Source organism: Sus scrofa, chromosome 13 (genome assembly GCF_054392235.1).
Source record: "Sus scrofa isolate SSC_HxYL_T2T_F1_AM1 chromosome 13, Sscrofa_HxYL_maternal_Yorkshire_Landrace_v2.0, whole genome shotgun sequence".
NCBI classification, from domain to species: domain Eukaryota; kingdom Metazoa; phylum Chordata; class Mammalia; order Artiodactyla; family Suidae; genus Sus; species Sus scrofa.
The window spans coordinates 162,143,781-162,164,912 of record NC_139395.1 but is presented as its reverse complement, the minus strand read 5'-3'; the positions used below and the strand labels follow the sequence as shown (position 1 = coordinate 162,164,912).

The window sequence follows — 21,132 nt, the reverse complement described above, 5'->3', positions numbered from 1 at the left end:
TCAGTGAAAATCCAGGGTCTGCAATGTATTAACTACATAATCATAATTTGTCACTTTTCATGCCCATATCTCCTCACCTGTGAATAATTCTTGACATTGTTTTCAGGATTAAATGAGAGCACAGCAGAACATAAGATTAGATTTCTTTCTCTTTACATAGATGAGAAGCAATAATGGAGAAGTTCTGACTGCCCGGGCATGAAGAAAAGGGGAGCTGAGGACACAGAAACTGCTTGGTCATGTATAATAATATTTCTGGCATTAAAAAAAAAAAAAAAAGAATGAAATTGGGCAAAGACTGGAAGTAAATTCTCAAATGATCTCTCCTAAAGTGCTAATCAATCAAATTTTTGGACAAGATAGAGAGGACAGGAGTTCCCATTGTGGCCCAATAGGATGGGCATTATCTCTGGAATGTTGGGATGCAGCTTCAGTCCCCAGCCTGGCACAGTGGGTTAAGGATCTGGCATTGCCACAATGCAACCATGACCCACATCTGATGGTGGCAAAAAAGAAAAAAAAAATGATTGAGAGGACACACAAAAGGAGAAAAACAAAACTATGAGTTTTAATGACAAAGGTGGAAGAATATCTCACTTTATGTAAACTTTTCCCCTTTTCTCATCTCTGCACATATGTTTTACTTATTTACATATGTGCAATGAAACAATTCTAATCAATAATGATGACATCAGTAAATAATGAAGAATGATTTCTCTTACCCAAGAGAGAATATCTGCCTTAAATTTTGTTCCTTTGTTCTGATTGGTCACTCACTCTCACCTGGTATGTTAATACATACTTATTGCAAGAGAACAACAGCAGGGACTGTATATAAATAACCTCTATTCTTTAGTGATACCTCAACCTGGACTTAAAAGCGACAGACACCTGTTAGAGTCTGGTAAAGTTAAATGAATAGATATTTTCAAGAGAAACTCTAGATAAGATTAGGCAAAATAAGTCTGGGTCTTTAGTGGTCTATCGTAAACAAATTTCAGCAGGTATGTTTTACAGCAATCACCCTTGTTATTCAGAATTCCATCTACTTCAGCTTACTTCCTCTTTCAGGATAACAGCCCAGAGAGATCATTATTTCTGAAATAATGCAAGACCCAAAAGACAATAATTCTTTCCCACATGATTAATGATATTTTTATATCTAACCACTTTCATAAATTTTATTATGTTTATTGCCATTTTACATATTAGGAAACTGAGGTTCAGAGATGTGATAGAATGAACTCAAAGTCTCATGGCTAGTTAGTGACAAAGCCATGACTCAAATTCCCTTCTCCCAACGCCCAAATGGTACCCTTTCCAGTGTTTCTTATCTGAAGGAATGTCAGATAAGTGAAAAAAATTAAATCACATTTTTCTTTCCCTTGAGTATGGGGGAGACATCCTGACTCATTGGCTGAGTTGATAGAATAGAAAGTGACTTTAGTCCAAGACAAATGACCAACCCAGGGGCCCAAACAGAAAAGACCTTCATCCTAGACTTCTTTCTATTGCTTTATCCTTGCTCATTTATTTGTCATTTATCTCAAAGATTAATAAATGGTAAGAAACTATAATAGAAAGTTCATATAGGAAAATATTTATAAAACATGTGCCAAATATGATCAAAGAAGAGTAGACTATAGTTCTGTCTCTTACTTCATTTATTTAATGTTTTAAACTTTTGTCAAATTTACTTGACACTTGAAAACAAATAGTTGAGAGTCTTATTTATCTCACTTGTATATAGTTTACTAGAAATTATGCCCTCAAATATAGACATGAGCTGTTTTTCATTCTGTAAACCACCAACACTTAGAACAGAGCCTGGCACACACGGGATTCCTAATAGCTATTTACTGAATGAATGAAATTACAAACTGTGCAGTGGTGATGGGAGGCTGAGAAGGAGTAATGAAAGAAAAGAGGAAAAGACTGCCTATCATGGATATGACCTTCTTTCTTTTATCTGCCTGGATGTTGGCAACAAAAAATTACCCAGTTTTGGCAACGATAGAAACCTGATTAGGAAATTTTCTGTTATTTCAAAAATAGAACGCTTCATTTCCAAAGAAAGCAGAGAAAAAAGTTTACCGTAGTTTCCTGGTGTATTCGAATGCTATTATAATGGAACTCATGAAGACGTTTCTGCCGTACAGCAAAACAAAAACAGCAAGGAAATGATCTACTTCACACTGTTCTTGAGTTATTCCAGTGCTTCTCAAACTCTTATGTGTGTATGAATTACCGGGAGAACTCACGAAAACATAGTGCTTATAGATTTAATGCAATGAGTCTGCAGCTGGCCTGAGATTCTGTGTGGCTAACAGCTCCCACATATTGCCAAAACTGCTCATCCCTAAGTCACAGTCTGAGTAGTGTGTGTTTTGTTTACTTTGGTGGGGGGATTCCCATATTTTCTTTCTTCTTCACTAAAAGCTTATCATCTCAATATTAATATATACTCAACATTAAACATAAAGGTCTGTGATATCCTTTAGGTGAAACTGGATTGATCCTTCCTCTTTCTTGTATCACTGGTTGTACTTAGGTTACCACCTCTTATTAGTCAATCTAATTATTACGAGTTTTTCATCATTAAGAAATTCAAATTAATCAGGTTAGGAAATCTCTGACATCCCACCTGAGTATGACTGATCGCCCTGTTATAAGTACATTATTGTTAACAGGCTGTGCAGCCATCAGAAATTTGCCTTTAAAAAAATTCCCTTTCAGTTTGTTATCATTACCTGAGGCTATGCACTGGGCCACACCTCCCTGAAACTTAAAACTAAGCAACTGTTTTCAATCATGGTCTCTGTAGATTATGAAGTGTTTCAAAAACAATTTTTACAGTGAATTTGAATATCATAAAGTAGTGACATTGGTAAAAAAAATTTACGTTATTTGAAAATTACAGTCCAACTGAGCTGTCAGTAGTTCTCAGACTTGAGAAACATGCAAAATTATCTGGAAGACTTCTTACACCATAGATACGGGCCCTCACCCTTAGTTTCTACTTCATTAAGTCTGGGTGGGGACTTGTTTAGCAGGATTCCCCACCTCTTCCCACTAAATGCCAGTAGCAACCCCACCTCCTGCTGTTGCAACAATCAGACCTGTCTCCAGACATTAACAAATGCTCCCTGAAGACAAATCCACCTTGGCTGAGAACCAGTGTTCTGTGCCATGTCATTCCCGTTAATTTGTGCTTTAATATATGTTAATGTAATATTTATGTTTATTTTTATTTTATTTATTTATTTATTTTTGTCTTTTTGTATTTTCTAGGGCCGCACCTGTAGCATATGGAGGTTCCCAGGCTAGGGGTCTAATTGGAACTATAGCCGCCAGCCTACGCCAGAGCCACAACAACGCAGGATCTGAGCCACGTCTGCGACCTACACCACAGCTCCAGCAACGCCAGATCCTTAACCCACTGAGCAAGGCCAGGGATTGAACCTGCAACCTCATGGTTCCTAGTTGGATTTGTTAACCACTGAGCCACGACGGGAACTCCTAATTTGTGTTTTTATTAAGTGAAAGACTAAGGATGTGCCAACTCTGGTGTAATGGCATGGCTGGTGGGAAATGTTCCCACGGGTGTTTCAAGGGGCAACTGGTTGACAACTGTTGTGCTAAAGGAACAAAAGAAACTGGATAATTGAAAAGGCAATCAGGAGTTCCTGTTGTGGCTCAGCAGGTTAAGAACCCCACTAGTACCCATGAGGATGTAGGTTTGATCCCTGGCCTTGATCAGTGGGTTAAGGATCTGGCATTGCCATGATCTGAGGCGTAGGTCAGAGATGTGACTCTCATCTGGTACTGTTGTGACTGTGTTGTAAGCTGGTGGCTATAGGTCTGATTCAACCCCTTAGCCTGGGAACCTCCATATCCCATATCCCACAGGCATGGCCCTAAAAAGGAAAAAAAAAAAAAGAAGAAGAAAAAGAAAGAAAGAAAGAAGGAAAAAAGAAAAAGCAATCAAAGACTAAAATTGTTGGAGTTCTCTTGTGGCTCAGTGGGTTACAGACCCAGTGTTTTCATTACAGGGGCTCAGGGAAGCTGCCTTGGTGCTGGATTCAATCCCAGGCTTGGGAACTTCTGCAAGCCCTGAGTGCAGCCAAACAAAACAAAACTAAAACTATCTTTGTGGACTTATCCCTCAACAGGCAAAAAAATCCCAAAACCTCCCAAAATTTTGTCTCCTCAAGTCTTTCTTTAGCCATACTCTGTTCTTGTAGAAGCCTCACCTTTTTCTAGCTCCTTTCCCATTCTCACTCCAAAGACTGTCCCAGCCATGAAGTCACCACCCAGAGATTTTCCCTGCTACTGGTATTATAGACCATGAGGAACTTGATCCCTTTCCTGAATGCAGAGGTGTGTTCCCGGAATCTGATACTGTGAACTTGAGTACATTTCTGTTCAGTGTCACAGTCCTGTTGACAGGCAAATCACTGCTGTTGCAGAACTTCAGGCATAGTGAAGGTTAAATTGGTTATTATCAATGCTTGAGGACATTATTGTCCTACTAACATTGCTCCAAGACCTAAAAAAAAAAAAAAAAACGCAAAATGGACATTTGGAACACAATCCATTCTTGGGGCAGAGGCTATCTCTAGATATCAAGTAGGTTTTCTAGGAAAAACACATACATGTAATTTATACAAGATCACATCTTCTCTTCCTTTCCTCTTTCTCTGTCTCTCTCCCTCTCTCTCTCTGAACTGCAGTTTTTCTCTGTGTTTGGACAATGTTGGGTTTTTTTTTTTCTAAATTTTCCTTTGGCTCCTACATTGAAAGTCTATTTTTGTATCCAACACATATTATGCAATCTTTGTGATTTAATTAGAATTGTGTGCTTTTTTCCATTTAATTCATTGAGTTAATCTTCTGAGGAAAAATAGGATAAGAGACTCATGGAAAATCCAATGAATAATGATGCTATTGATGTTAACAAAGGGCAATTGCTTCCTGTTAAAATTCAAATCTCATATTGACCCGGAATTCTTACTAAGAGAAATTTCTCAATACTTATTTTTGTTCATTTACTGAAAGAAGTCCATCAACATTGAATTCAGATTTACCCTGAAACAGGAAAAATCATTTTGATTTAGAAACTGATTCAGAGACATAAACCGAATTCCAGAAGTCTCGAATACTGAAGACTAATAGAGGGCTGAAGAAGAGAAGAGGGTGGATTATCTTCAGGCAAATCCTCTACTCCCTTCTTTCCATCCCCATCCCTACTGCCCTCACTGCAAACCCTGCCAGGTCCTCTTGAGTATGCAGTCCCCTAGCCCTCTCTTCCATCTTCCTTTTGCTCTGCCTGCCCCATCTCCCCTAAAGAAAAATGACTGAATATGGCCCAGGTAAGATGCCATATGAAGTGGGGGGAATCTCTCCTCTAAGCAAGGGGTGGGTTTAGAACACAGGCAGGACAAGGCTGAAAGGAAGAGAAGTAAAAATTCCTGCAGTACAGGGCCAAAGCTGAGGAGAGCACAGGATGGTAATACTGATGCTTGGAGGGACCAGCTCCATGAGAGGCAAATCTCAGAAGATGCTGACAGCTATTATATGCAAAAAAAAAAAAAAAAAAAGGGGGGGGGTGGATCTACGATTTGTTGACAACACTGTAAGACATCTGCAGAAAACATCTGCAGAGGGACAGGTAATAAATTAATTCCTTTTGTCTATATTTGAATTGCTTGATAAACCCTTGCCTGAAGCTCACATTATCACTGTAATTTTTTATTATGAGAGCCAGTGATTTTTTTTTATGACTTAGCCCATTTGAAATGTTTCCTGTCCTCTCCCAGCCTCTATAGTCTCCTCTTACCCTCTGAATGAGATTTCTGGGCACATGGGCTTATTTCAGCAACTTGACCACATCTAGGTCTACCAGAGATCTTCCTACGTATTGTTCATTATGCTTGAAACATTCTTAACCCCTGTGCCATTATCAGTTTATTGCCTCTCAGCTCCAAATTCACCTCATTGCCGGATATGTAAAAAAGGATCTGGGCTGCCCCTTCAACTATTTGCCTTTTGGCAGCCGACCCAATGTTAAGCCTTATCAGTTGAGGGCATTAGAGAGATACTGTAAGAACAAAGGGTTTCCTTCCTTGTTACAGTGGCTCTTTTGTCAGGCTCCTGCAGAGCATGATATTTTTTCTTCAGTGCTTGGCCCATATAGTTTTCACCAGTCCTAGGTGTCTGCATGGCACAGCTTTCTCCAGCATTTAGCCACATGTTTTCTTCAGTTCTTGACTAGAGCGGTGGCTCAGATAATGTGGGCCTCTTTTTCAGCTCAGGTCACTGTTCTCTGTGCTCTCTCTCAATCGCATGTTACACATGCTGGCCCCGAGGTGCCCTATCCTGAGCTGGCCATGGGAATCTAGTGGATTCATGTAGAGGGAATCCTCTCCACTTCACTGGTACCCCCACTCCTCCTGTGCATCCCATCCTTTCCCCACAGCTTCCTACAAGTTGGCCTGCCCACCTCCTGCCAAGATGGGCCAGACCCAGGCAATCTGGCAATCTGGCAAACTTCCCCACCCTCCAGCGTACCACAACCACATTGCCTTCAACCATCTCTTTCAACGAGAGCTGAGCCTTCCTTGTCAGTTTGTCCTTCATTAGGTATGCTACCCAGCCCTGAGTTTCTTTTTAGGGTTCTCTTTCCATTTATGTAGTTATCTTAGCTTGATAACTTTTATATTAAAGTTCCCCTGTTTCAATTACTCTCTCCTGGTGGGACTCAGATGACACACCCCCTATTCCTTATGCTGCTCATATTCCAGATCTCATTTTCTCTAGCCAACGTCCTCTAACCTCCAGACTAGGTTAGATCCCCACAATAACTAGTTCTCACTACATATCATACTTTCTCTTTTGTTTGTAATGTCTATGACCACAGTTAGAGATTGTATGGTTATTTGCATAATAGCTTTATTACTATCATGGAAGGTCAATAAAGACAGAAAAAATATCTTTCTTGTATTTCTAGCATCTAACGCAATGCCTGGGACAACATAGCAGGCTTTCAGAATACTGATTTTTATTTATTTACTTATTTATTTAGTCTTTTTAGGGCCACATCTGTGGAATATGGAAGTTCCCGGGCTAGGCATCGAATCAGAGCTGTAGCTGCCAGCCTATGCCACAGCAACAGCAACATGGGATCCAAGCTGCATCTGTGACCTACACCATAGCTCACAGGAATGCTGGATCCTTAACCCACTGAACAAGGCCAGGTCACCTGCATCCTCATAGATGTTAGTCAGATTCGTTTCTGCTGAGCCAAGACAGGAACCCTGATTTTTTTAAAAAAATATATATATATCATACGTGTATGTGAATTTTATTAATGAAAAAATCAGTAGCTATGAATGGGATAGACAGAGAATATAAATTTAAGCACGTATCACTCTTTTTTAGAGAAGTTCATCTTGTAGGACTAAAAATGTTTTAGGTGTTTGATAAACACTTTATTAGCTGATGGGAGGAAAATATGTTTCCTCCTACATTTGGACAGCACTCCCTTGTACCATGACAGAAAAGTGCTTCAGAAAGTGATTTACATTCTATCAACCTCCTTGGGCTAATGAGTAAAGAGGGTCTCTTCTTTCCTGTCAGACTTTTGGGAAAGTGGAACATAGCCAGATTACATGAATCTGGGAAAACTTTTGGAGAGGGCTTAGAGTTCAGAGTTAACAAGTTCAAAATGCATAATTTTAATTGATCACTTGCTCACCCCCAGGTATTGCAATTCACAATGCTAACAACTGTAAAATTAAATAAATTCTGTTGCTACTTAGTCAAGAGATAGCTCGCTTAAGAGGCAGCCCAGTCATGGATCAATACAGGAAAGCATTTACTTTTATGGGATTTTTATTTCGGGCTCATACTGGAAGCCAGGGTTTTCTTTATCTGTTAATGGCTTTTTAATATGAGTGGTCTTTCCTGATCAGCAGTTTATGGGCATCTTTTCAAACATCAATTTGATGTTTCCTGAAGAATGACTGCTTCTTTCTATGAATCTCCCAAAGTAAGTTTGGGACTATACTGAGACCATACTGTATAGCAGGACATCCATAATAGGCATTTGTTGGTCTTGCCACCCAAAGTCAAAGTCAAAGTCACAGGATCCTAATTTGGTTCGGGGAGTCACCCTTTCCCATATGCTTCCGTCCATATGTGTGGAGTGAAGTTGACTTCACAGTTGGCTCTGGGAATGCCCTTGTGGCCAAGTTCTAATTCAGACAATACATTTATGTATCACAGTTGGGTCTGGTCACAATTTGATTCACAAATGTGCATAGGGTCTAAGTCTGAACAAATGCAGTTCTGAGGCTTCTCTCTGAGCTTCCTGAGACATGGACTTTGTCTTTCCTGTTGCACTTGGAATTTCAAGCATATACATTCTGGAGCTGCTGCAGATAGAGCCTGACTGGGGATTGATCCAAAATAGAGGTGAGTAGAACCAGAAGATAGGCAAAGACAATCAAGTTCTGACAGTTTTAATATTAGCTTCTCATCAAGTTTCTCCAAAATTGAGATATTCTAGACTTTGCAGTTATGGGGGCTCATAAATTCACTTATTGATTAATCAATTAACCATGTTAAATGTATCCTTCAATCTTGGTGAAGATCTGTCCGGCTCTTTTCAGATGAAAACTGATGAGCATGAATAGATGAGAGACAGAAAATAAATTTTAGTCACATAGAATGAAAAATAAATAGTGATCTGGTATTAAGATATGCTTATAGCAATCATTTTTTAGTACTTAAAATAGGTTTTGCAAGATTTGAGAGACAGTAGAGATATCAAAATATAGGATGTCCATAAAGTCTTCAAGTAGGTGAATATAATAGATTGTTCATTGATATTACAACACAACAGGGCAATTATGGACACATTTATTTGACCCATGCCACTCTTAAAATCTACCTTGTTTCTTTAAGACTAATCAACAGACAATAGTATTGAATAATACACGTGTCTTAGTCCTTTTGTAATGTTACAACAAAAATACTATAGAGTGGGCGACTTAAACAACATTTGTTTTGTACTGTTATGAAGACTGGAAGTCCAAGTTCAAAGTACTTGCAGATTTGGTGTCTGGCTTCCTGGTTCACACATGGCTGTCTTCTTGCTATGTCTTCACATGTCTTCATGTAGTGGAAGGGATAAGGGGGATATCTTTAGTCTCTTTTATAAGGGTGCTCATCCCATTTCATGAGTGTTTCACCTTCAAGACCTAAGCACCTTTCAAAGGTCACACTTCTTAAGACCATCACATTGGGAATTAGGTTTCAACATATGAGTTTGAGGAGGAACAAACATTCAGCCTACAGCATCATGGATATGTGTCTGTCAAGAAAATGATGTATAAAATATTGTTTAGGTGAATTAAAAAGTAGGAGACAGAAAGAAAAAGAGAAATAGAGGGCTAGAGATAGAGAAAGAGAAGGAAAGTGGGAAGGAACAAGGAAGGAAGGAAGGGAGGAAGGAAGGAAGAAAAGAAAATTTAATTTACTCCGCAAATACTTTCTGAGTACCTATTTGTACCAATGTCCTGGGAACATGAAGTCAAAAAACACAATCAAAAACAAACAGCAATTTCTACCTTTGAGAAGCAGAGTGTGGTTTAAAATACAAGCATAAAAACAAGAAGAAGACAAAAAATAATCTATATATAGTAGGTTAAGTTAGTAAAATACAGAAGTGAAGCCTGTCTAGAAAAGACTTCATAGAGGTGGTGACTTTCAAGCTGGAATTAATCATCGAGTAGGAGTTTCCGAGGCAGAAAATGTACCAGTCCACTCACCAGCACAGAGACACAGCTGTAGGGCCCCATGCAGGGCAGACAGAGGAGGCTTCTAACGAAGCAGAAAACAGACCTAATGTCTCTGGGGGATGGAAGACAACAAGATGTTCCAGAAGAGGTAGAGCCAGCCAAGTCCCATCCCTTTCTCAAACTCACAAATCAGATCTGACATATCTCCATGAGAAGGAGCAGAGGCCAGAACACTTAAAACATGAGTAATGGTTTTAGTTCTCTTCAAACTTAATAATTAAGCCTATGGGCAACCAGGGGTATTTCCTTTCTTGGGGAAGAAAATCAGAAATTTATAAGGATGATCTTGTTTCTTCCTTCATGATATTGCTTTCCCCAAATACTAGCCACACTTTAAAATGACGGAAAATAGAAGTTCCTGTTGTGGCACAGCAGAAATGAATCCAACTAGTAACTATGAGGTTGCAGGTTCGATTGCTGGCCTTGCTCAGTGGTTTAAAATCCGGCATTGCCTTGAGCTGTTGTGTAGCTCGCAGACATGGCTTGGATCCAGCGTTGCTGTGGCTGTGGTGTAGGCTGGCAGCTGTAGCTCCGATTCAACCCCTAGCCCAGGTACTTCCATATGCCGCAGGTGCTGCCCTAAAAAGCAAAAAAAAAAAAAAAAAAAAAAAAAAAAGAAGAAGAAGAAAAAAAATAAGAGGAAAAATGAAGAAGTAGTTAACTTAGATATTGAATATTACTGAGGTCTTGATGGCCATGCTCACTACTGGGCAATAATCCAAGAATTTATCAATGACAAAACAAATGTTTTCGTTCTTATTTACCCAAATTTGTCTATCTCTCTATTGAATCCAGACTTGGGAGCTGAAAACGGGGAGCAGTTTATTATCTCCCTAAAATCTCAATAAGAGGATTTTAAAGAAGGAATTGACATAAGATAGTTTACGTTTTTTTTTTTTTTTTTTGGTGGGTTTTTAAAATTTTATTTCTTTATTTATTTTTAGGGCCACATCTACAGCATACGGAAGTTCCCAGGCCAGGGGTCAAATAGGAGCTGTTGCTGCTAGTCTACTCCACAGCTCCAGCAACTCGTGATTCAAGCCACATCTATGACCTACGCCACAGCTCATAGCAATGCCTGATCCTTAACCCACTGAGGGAGGCCAGGGATTGAACCCACATCCTCATGGACACTAGTTTGACATTTCTGCTGAGCCATGACAAGAACTCCATGTTATGTTTTTGAAAAGATAATTCTGGCTGCTGAGTGAAAAATGTATCTTAGGTAGTCAAGGGGGGAAGGTAGGAGGGATGGGAAAGTGCTTACCACAACAGGAAGAAATTATAGTGGGTTTGATGGGGCTGGTAGTAAAAGATATGGTGATGAATGGGAAGAATAAGGATACATTTTAGAGAAAGCACTAGCTGATGGGTTGAAGGAATAGAAAGAATGAGAGATTCATGGGCGATTCTTTGGTTTTTGACACACCTAAATGGATAGGGTGTCATTTGCTTAAAACAAAAAGCAAAAGCAGGCTTCAAAGAAGAAGGAAATTAAGAGTTTTGTGTTACACATGTCAAGCTTAAGATTTATAGTAGATACCTAAGTGAAGTTATCAGTTACAAAGTTCGACCTGTGAACCTGAAGTTTAGATAAGGACTAGAAATAGAAGCTGGGGGATATTTCTATTGGCCTGTGAATTATTGACATATGGAGGGTATGCCTTTAGGATAATTCATAAACTATAAATATAATTCTTAAAATGTAGGAATAATGTACACATACCATACTTGAAGTCATTTCATGTGAATTAAAATGAAAAGATATTTTAGGAGTTCCAGTCATGGCTCAGTGGAAACAAATCTGCCTAGGATCCATGAGAACACAAGTTTGATCCCTGGCCTCACTCATTGGGTCAGGGATCTGGCATTGCTGTGCATTGCTGTGAGCTATGGTGTAGACTGGCAGCTACAACTCCAATTTGACCCCTAGCCTGGGAACCTCCATATGCAGTAGGTGTAGCCCTAAAAAGGAAAAAAAAAAGATATTTTAGACATTGATTCTTTAGAACAAGTTATCTCTCAACCGGCTATTTAGGGCATTTTGGACAATATAATGACAACATGAGAAGTACTTGATCACTGCAATTTAGGATGAAATTAAAGGCAAGGTATATTGATAATTTTGACAGAAGGAAACACATACACATACATGTATGATATGAACATTAGTCTTGGCTTCACTTTCAGTGATACTCATCTGTCCCTAGCCCAGAGAGTCCACATGTCCCCAGGGCTCCAGCTGAGACAGCATCTTTTCCTGGAAAGGAACCATCTTCACCTCTTACCCTTGAGATGAGCTGTGCTATCTGTATTCCTGTTTCTAATTTAGCACTTAAACCACTATCACTAAAGACTAAAACTACTAAGGGTGATTTCTATTGTTGACCTAAAACAAATAGACTGCTAGTTATTTTCACAGCAAAAACGGGTTTAATGGGGATCAGCAAAGAACTGTAATTCAGGATCTACAACCACAGCAAGTCAAGTGCAAGTTCCTACACAGCAAGGGAAGAGCTCTTTCATAGGGAAAAAAAGGAATTGGGGAGGGCTGAAATAAACAGAGTCCATGGCTTTTCATTGGTTGAGTTATTGCCAAGAAAGAACTTGTGAGGGCTTCTACTTCCTATTTCTTTTATATAATTGGGATTTCTGTTATTCAGTTTTTATACTATTTAAGAATAAATAAAAACGACTTGCCAAAATCCATGTTGTCTATATGTCTTCAAATCTCATGAGCCTGTGGGTATAAATAATGTAATATTAACATTGATGATCCAAATTTTGCCAGCTTGTCTCCTAACCAACTCAGGACCTTGGTCAGGACCTGCCTCCTTGTGTCTCCATCAAAATATCTCCTGAAGCATCTCTAGGAATTTTCTCAGATGTGCTCAGGAGCACTTGTCCTTTGAGACTGATATTTGATGCCCAAGACTCACTTGTGAGAGGTATACTTCCCATGACCATTTTTGCCAACCCCCAATGTGAGAACAGCACCTGCCTTCCTTGAATGCTATTACCCTAATCCTAACCCTAACCCTGAAAAGCTTTGGTTTATTAAACTAATTCCTGCACCTTTCAGTTTGTCTGCAATGCCTGAGGTGCTTGTAGAAACAGGTAAATATTTCAAACATTTCTGACTAGAACTTCCAAAAATATAATGATTTCATGGCTTAGGATCTAACTATAGAGGCTTCTATATGTCTTGCAGCACAGTGGCATTTTTCTCTGACACTATCATTCACACAGAGGAATGCAAAATAGGGCATTTATGTTCATGATACAGAAAAATATCATAATAGAAACACTCATACATAGATTCAGTCTTCCATTTTTCTCTTATCCCTCTTCTACCCTCTCTTCTTTCCCTCATGACTCAAAGGATGCCCCTCCTCCTTTTGTAGTTCACTCCTACTTTCCATTACCCAGGACTTCACACCACTCACTATTTCTTCTTCTGGGTTTTATACCAGTCTCTCTAATGGCTTCTTTTCAACTTCTAGACATGTTTAAGTCTGCCTATAAAACTATAAATGTGAGTGATGTCAGCATCATCATGGCATAAGATATTTTCTTTTCATTTTCCTTCTAAATATCTAATTAGGCATCCATCCACAAACAAAAGTACCTCTGTGGAAGTTGTGGATCCAGCATCACAAGCCAAGATTTTCTACCACTTATGCATTTGGTAATAAGCAGACAGACTTCAGTACAGTCTATGCAACTACCAGAAGCCAGCAAAACTTCCCCAACCCCTCTTGGCCCTAAGCAGGGAAAACCTGGAGAGTACTGACATGGCAGATACCCACAGACAAGAAAGAGTTTGTAGAAATCCAGTCTTCCCAAGGGGAAATTACGGCATATGACTGGAGCAAAATTAGAATATGTTTGGAGGTATTGGATGGGTAAGAGCAACATTGCCGGTGCCATTCCTCCTCCTACAGAGCATAAGAATAAACTAGCTTGTGATGACTTCCCAAAGAGAGAAAAGAAGGGTGGTGAGTGAGTATCCCAGCTGTGTAGGACACTGCTGGAGGAGCCCATTTCTCTCCAGCAGCACAAAAGTGTTGAGATGGGACATCTATAACTGGGGGCAGGGGGTAGTTGAATAAAGAGGCAGATAAGAATATCAAAGGGCATTAAAGAGTTATGGTTCCTGCTGACTGTGCTCAGAACTTCAGCAGGAAATTCACCCATGAGCCTTTGGAAGAACTTCACCCAAGAATCCTCCCCCCTCACCCCAACACACACACACAGGCCTGTGGACACTGCAAATGCCCCAAGTTCCAAATCCATACTTCCTCTATTCTGTAGCCAGCTCTTCTGCATACTACTGAGTGTGGCACAAAACAAGTCTTAGCAAATTTAATAAGACTAAAATACTACCAAGGGAGTTCAAACCATGGCTCAGCAGAAATGGATCCTACAAGTAATGAGGATGCAGATTCTATCCCTGGTCTCCTCAGTGGTTTAAGGATCCAGAGTTGCAGTAAGCTGTGGTGTAGGTCACAGATGCAGCTTGGATCTATTATTGCTGTGGTATAGGCTGGCGGCTATGGTTCCAATGCAACCCTTAGCCTGGGAACCTCCATATGCTGCAGATGTGGCCCTAAAAAAGACCAAAAAAAAAAAAAAAGAGAGAGAGAAAGAGAAATAAAAAATAAAATAAGAAATAAAAAAATCATGAAACAAATGTAAATGGAAACGCAACATACCAAAACCTATGGAATGCAACAGAAGCAGTTCTGAGAGGGAAGTTTATAGCAATAAATGCATATAATAAGAAAATTAAAAGATCTCAATAGCTCTGATTCGACCTCTAGCCTGAGAACTTCCATATGCTGCATGTGTGGACCTAGAAAAAAAAAAAAAAAAGAAAGAAAAATTCTCAATAAACAACCTAATTTTACACCTCCTGGAACCAGAAAATGAAGAACAAACTAAGCTCAAGTTAGCAGAAGAATGAAATAACAAAGATCAGAGTAGAAATGAATAAAACAGAGACCAGAAAACCAAAAGAAATGACCAATGAAAATAAGAAATGGTTTTTTTGAAGGTAAACGTAATTGAAAAACATTTGTCTAGACTAGGAAAATAAATTTCAAGTCAATAAAATTATAAATGAAAGAGGATACATTACAATTGACATTACACAAATACATAGGATCCTAAGAGATTACCATGAATGATTTTTTGCCAATGAATTGGACAACTTAGAAAAAATGCATAAAGCTCTAAATATATAAAGCCTACCAAGATTAAATCATGTGGAAATAGAATAATTGAAGAGATAAATTATTAGTAAGGAGATTGAAGTAGAAATCAAAAACTTCTAAACACAGAAAAGCCCAGGACTGGATGTCTTCTCTGATAAATTCTACTAAATATTTAAAGAAGAATGATGCCAATCCTCCTCAAACTTTTCCAGAAACTTAAAGAGATGGTACTTTTCTATGAAGCTAGTATTACCCTCATAGCAAAGCTAAATTAAGGACACTAAAAATAAAGAAAACTATAGACCAATATTCCTGATGAATATAGATATAAAAATTCTCAACAAAATATTAGCAAACTGGGAGTTCCCTTATGGTGAAGAGGGTTAAGGATCCAGCATTGTCACTGCAGTGGCTCAGGTAACTGCTGTGGCGTGGGTTTGATTCCTGGTTGAGGAAATTCTATGTGCCATGGGCATTGCCAAAAAATTAGCAAACTGAATTCAACAACACATTAAAAGGATCATACATCAGGACCAAGTGGTATTTATCCCTGAGATGCAAGGATGCTTCAAATACATAGATCAATAAGTGTGATATAAAACATCAAGAGATTGAAAGATTAAAAAAAATCATATGATCATTTCAACAGATATAGAAAAATATTTGACAAAATATAGCAACCTTTCATTATAAAAACCCTTGACAAATTGGGTGTAGAGAGAATATACCTTAAAAATATAAGGGTCATATACTACAATCCATAGCTAATATCATATTCAAGAGACTGAAAGCTTTTCCTTTAAGATCAAGAACAACACAAAGGTGCCCATTGTCAACATAGTTCTAGGAGACCTAGCTAGAGCAATGGGATAAGACAAAGAAATAAAAGCCATCCAAATTGGAAAGGAAGAAGTAAAGCTATCATTATTTGCAGATGATATGATCTTAGGAATAGAAAACCCTAAAGATTCAAACAAGAAATGCTGGAACTATTCAACAAATTCAGTAAAGTTGCAGGATATAAACTCGACATACAGAAATCAGTTTTTTTCTATATACTAACAACAAAATATCTGAAAAAGAAATAAAACTGTCCCACTCAATATAGCATCAAAAAGAATAAAATATTTAAGAATAACATTTACCACATGACTGAAAGATCTGTATAATTAAAATAATTTATTTGACAAAAGGAGTTGAAGAAGACATAAACAAATGAAAAGATATCTCATGTTTGTGGATCAGAAGGATGAGTATTGTTAAATGTCTACCCAAAGCCATCCGTAAAGTAAATGCATTTCCTATCAAAATTCCAATGGATTTTTCTCAGAAATAGAAAAAAATCCAAAAATTTACATGGAACCACAAAAGACCCTGCATAACCAAAGCAATACTAAGAAAGAAAGAAAAAGCTGGAAGCATCATGTTTCTTGATTTCAAACTATATTATAGCTCTTCCTTTACTTACAATGAGGTTATATTCTGACAAAAAAATCATAAGTTGAAAATATTTTAAAAATGTATTCAATACACTTAACCTACCCACCATTATTCCTCAACCTACCTCAATGTTATACCATACATCACAGCCTACCTTAAAACACTAAGAACACTTACTTTAGCTTACAGGTGGACAAAATCATCTAACAACACAGAGCTTATTTTATAATAAAGTCTTGAATATCTCATGTAATTTATTGAATACTATTCTAAAATGAAAAACAAAATGAAAAATCTGTGGAGGTTCCTCAAAAAGTTAAAATAGAACCACCATATTATTCAGCAAACCCATTTCTGGGTGTATATCTAAAGGAAATGAAAACAGGATATTGAAAAGATATCTATACGCCCATGTTAATTGCAACATTATTTACAGTAGCCAAGGCATGGAAATAACCTAAGTGTCCGTCAACAGGTAAATGGATAAAGAAGGTGTGATATATATAACTCATGTATACATATATGATTATATAGTGTATAACGGAATATTATACAGCCATGAGAAAGAAGGAAATCCTGCTATCTACTACAATATGGATGAACCATGAGGGCGTTATGCTTAGTGAGGTGAGTCAGATTAAGACAAACACTGTATTATATCACTTATAAGTGGAATTTAAAAAGTTGAACTCTTCATGTCGCAACAGAAGAAAGGGTGGGGGAAAAAACTGTAACTGCAATGTATACATCTAAGGATAACCTGACCCCCTTGCTGTACAGTGGGAAAATAAAAAAATAAAAAAAAAAAAAGTTGAACTCATAGAAACAGTAGAATTGTAGTTACCAGGCAGTGAGAGGTTAGGGAACTTGGAAGATGTTAAAAGGTACAAATTTGCAACTAGAAGATGAATAAGTTTTAGAGATCTAATGTATAGCGTAATGATTAGAGTCAATAATACTGTATTATATACTTAGATTGCTAAAAGACTGGATCTTAAATGTTTTAACTACAAAAAAGAAATAATTATGTGATGTGACAGAAGCATTAGCAAAGCTAAAGTGGACATTGTTTTGCAATATATAAATGTATCAAATCAATACATTCATATATAATATGTAAATTTTATCTCAATTTTAAAAACTATAAATGCTGGCATTCCCATCGTGGCGCAGCGCAAACGAATCCAACTAGGAACCATGAGGCTGTGGATTCAATCCCTGGCCTCTCTCAGTGGGTTAAGGATCCGCGTTACCCTGACCTATAGTATAGGTTGCAGATGGGGCTCAGATCTGGCATTGCTGTGGCTGTGGTGTAGGCTGGCAGCTGTAGCTCTGACTTGACCCATAGCCTGGGAACTTCCATATACCACCTGTGTGGCCCTCAAAAGACAAAAAATAATAATAATAAATAAATGAATAGAAACTATAAATGTTAAATATATTTAATTCTATCTAAATTAATACCAGATAAAATTTAATAAAACGATTATTTGAAACACTAAAACTACATTAAATAAATTTAACTTTATTATGAAAACATAATACTTAAATATTTGATCATCTACAAAAAGAGTTGATCCCATGACAATGAATCTCATGTCAGCCACATGGAGTGATTTTTTTTTTTTTTTGGTAAAAAAAATTTTCCAACTGTTAGAAAACTTTTTCTGCTTCTATACTACTTGTAATAAATAACAAAGAGATATTTATAAGCTGATCTTAAATATTTTTCTCAGACTCATTCATCTTTAAATTATTCCATCCAAGTTTGAGGTTTTGGAAAGCTTTTATTTCTTTTAGTTATTGCATTGAGGGCAAGCTATATAGTGTTGCTGTTACTCTTGTTTTCAGAGAGTGTGTGTAGGCTCAGATATAATTAATTAAATACAGTTTTTAAAATACAGTTTTCTTGGTATTAGTACCACCTCCAGCTTTTTCTTCTTCAGGATTGCCTCAGCCACACCTAAGCCTTTGCATTTCCATATAAAATTTAGGTTCAGCTTGTCAGTTTCTGCAAAAAGCAAGCAAACAACCTGCCAGCATTAGATTGAGATTGGTTTGATAGTTTAAATTAGGAACATGGAAAAAAATTTTGTGATCATTAAAATTACACATATAAAAAAATTTAGAAAAATGTAATTGTAATGTACACATGTAAGGATAACCTGACCCCCTTGCTGTACAGTGGGAAAATTAAAAAAAAATGTAGGAAAAAAATTTAGGAAAACTCGAGAAAAACTCGCTTTATAATATTAATAGCAACTCATATTGTGATAATATCTTACTTCAACAAATTGTCATGATAATATATCAGATATGTAAATTTACCCTTACTATCTGATCTCTGAGGAAATGAAAGCTCAGAGATATGATTTAAATTATGCATAGTTGCACAGTGAGTGGAAAATTGGAAAACACACTACAAGTCTGCAGTGCTATGAAAAAAAGTCAAAATTTCAGTTACCTACATTTTAAAAACATCAAAATTTTGGAACAGAAATCTTTCTAAAAATGAATCAAACTTATTTTGCCCTCTTCTCAACCTACAGAACACAATTTTACATTTTAATTTTAATTTATCATCAGACTAATGAGTATTAGTGATTGCCTTAAACTGTAATATAGTGTTATCCTAGTGCTCTACCTAAGATCATTTTCTGTATCATTAAATGGTCTGAAAATAACACACCTTTTCTTTTTGTAGCTGCTTTTTTGGGCATTTCTGACTTAAGTATGTTAACTTGACCCAACTCTTTCTCCTTGCTTCTGTTTTAAGTTTGAATTCATAAACCATGTAATTCCAGCATTTTAATCTAGTCTGCAAGCCTCTCTGGTCTGAGATAGCCTCCCTGGAAGTATAATTAGAGGCTCTCATCCCCTGAAGGTAATTTCTTACATAATAGCAAGGAAAGGGATGAAAAGAAGAGAGTCTCTGATGACACAGTTGGGGAGGGGAACCAATTTGCAGATTCACAATGCCAAACAGTATAGAAGAAAATCTTTATATTGATAAATCACATATTCAATGAAACATTTATATCATGGTGATAAAGTCATGCTTTTTAAAATAGTATATATTAAGCAGGTGTCTCTAAACATGATACTTTGCCCCTCTTTTGAAGTCATCAATATCCATGTACATGTGCAGTATCCATGTACAATTTTTTTTTGTCTTTTTGCCATTTCTTGGGCCACTCCTGCAGCCTATGGAGGTTCCCAGGCTAGGGGTTGAATCGGAGCTGTAGCCACCGGCCTACGCCAGAGCCACAGCAACGGCAGGATCTGAGCCACGTCTGCGACCTACACCACAGCTCACAGCAACGCTGGATCCTTAAACCACTGAGCAAGGCCAGGGATAGAACCCGCAACCTCATGGTTCTAAGTCGGATTCGTTAACCACTGAGCCACAACAGGAACTCCTCCATGTACAATCGTATTGATATTTTCCCAAGTGTTACGGTTTCAGAGAAACTTAATTACAGACTTCTACATCAACACAAAAGACTTTCCACACATGCTTATCTCTTCTGCCCCCTGAAAATCCCACAGAAATGATAACAAAATAGCTCAAAACATTATAGATATGCAACCAAAAGAAGGAGAAAGGGTGAGCTTGTGTTAAAAGCCAGGATGTTTTAACAAAATTATGAAAGATGAAAAATGAATGTAGGAGCAAAAAACAATGCAGGATGGAGAAAGTGTGTCAGAAGAGAGATGCTCCTGAAGAGAGGAGTGCAATGAATCCTGAGGCAGAACTCTGGACAGACTTGCAGTCCAGACACAGAAGTTGTCTAATTGAAACTCTAAATCCAGGCTAATTACCTCATACTACGTTCTCTAATTTTGCCAACCACATGCAGACTTCATGAGCAGCCAGTCATTTGCACCCTAGGTGACAGAAAAGAAACACACACACACAAGGAATACTTCCACAAGGAAATAATAAATTTTCTGAGATTACCTAAGGCAGAGTATTTGGACATCAGTTCCTCCAGAGCAAAGACCTCTCCGTGGGGCACTGAGCGTCCAGAAACATCATTGGCCTGCTTTCTTTTTGTTTCCACAACACAGACTCAGTTGATAAGCTCCACCTACATTCCCAGAGCAGCCAAGAGTCCTGAATTTCTGCCAACTATTTCAGGAAGTTGGAACATGAAAGAAAAATCAAGATAAAAACAAAGGTAAACAAACTCTAATAGTTTAACTTAGAAAGAAGAGAAATGATTTAGGGAACAAAGGAAATTTAAAATCAGGCAAAAGTTGAGTTAGTGTATGTAGAGATATTTGAGACATTATTATTTACATAAAAGAAGCATAGGGAGACCGTGAAAAAAGAAAAACCAATTATCCTGAAAGACCTCTTGGAAATTAAAAGTATGATTAGCCAGCAAAACAAAAAGTCAATGAAAAGATTGGTGATCTCTGAAGAGAAGAAAAAAGGAGGTGAAAAGTCTTAGGGAAACAGGAAAAAAAAAAAGAATAAATTCTGGAGATCCAACAGCAGTCTAAAGGAGATTTAAAAATGATGAATTAAGAGAAAGAAATTATCAAGAGGAAATCAACAAAAAATACAGGAGATAATCTCTCACACATGAAAGATGACACAGAAAGGT

General features: G+C 37.6%; 1 protein-coding gene across 3 annotated transcripts in view; it reads right to left on the bottom strand.

The window, feature by feature from the left end:
- SLC9C1 (solute carrier family 9 member C1) overlaps positions 1 to 20,559 on the bottom strand; it is a 193,736-nt gene extending 173,177 nt beyond the window's left edge. For 2 of the 3 annotated variants that reach the window (XR_014824851.1, XR_014824850.1), the window contains exons 1-3: positions 20,481 to 20,559; positions 12,564 to 12,603; positions 4,254 to 4,549 (exon numbers count right to left, since the gene is read on the bottom strand). The gene's annotated coding sequence lies outside the window, so the exon portion shown is untranslated. The remainder of the gene's footprint in view (positions 1 to 4,253; positions 4,550 to 12,563; positions 12,604 to 20,480) is intronic. The other variant, XR_307178.4, reaches the window with a different exon arrangement.
- Between the last annotated feature and the right edge of the window lie 573 nt (positions 20,560 to 21,132).